We start from the raw sequence: 421 nt of genomic DNA, 5'->3' as shown, positions 1-421 counted from the left end.
GCGACGTAGTTCCTCACGGTTCAAAAGTTATGAGGCTTAGACTCGTTTTAGGATGAAAAATAAAATAAAAAAGAATAAAAAGGGGTGAAACACGAGGACTTCTCGGGCGGTCACCCATCCTATTTCTAATCTTGCCCAAGCACGCTTGGCTACGGAGTTCTGATGGGATCTGGTGCATTAGTGCTGGTATGATCGCACCCGTTAGTACGTCATTCGCGTTTCCATATATCCTTTGTTTCGGCCAATCCAAGTGTAAGGCCGTGGGGGCCACATGATTTTCTGGCTTTTTTTTTCCAGCGAAATAGTGCATCGAGGTCAATGGCGTTAAGAAAGCATCATAAACACCCTGAAAATCCGATTTGGATCCTTTTTTACGTCCCATAACTTTCTGCAGCCCGTTTGAGGGTCAAAACAGCTGAAT

This window comes from Brassica oleracea, unplaced genomic scaffold (genome assembly GCF_000695525.1).
Source record: "Brassica oleracea var. oleracea cultivar TO1000 unplaced genomic scaffold, BOL UnpScaffold00921, whole genome shotgun sequence".
NCBI classification, from domain to species: domain Eukaryota; kingdom Viridiplantae; phylum Streptophyta; class Magnoliopsida; order Brassicales; family Brassicaceae; genus Brassica; species Brassica oleracea.
The sequence above is the reverse complement of the archived record's forward strand: the minus strand, read 5'-3'. Positions refer to the sequence as shown.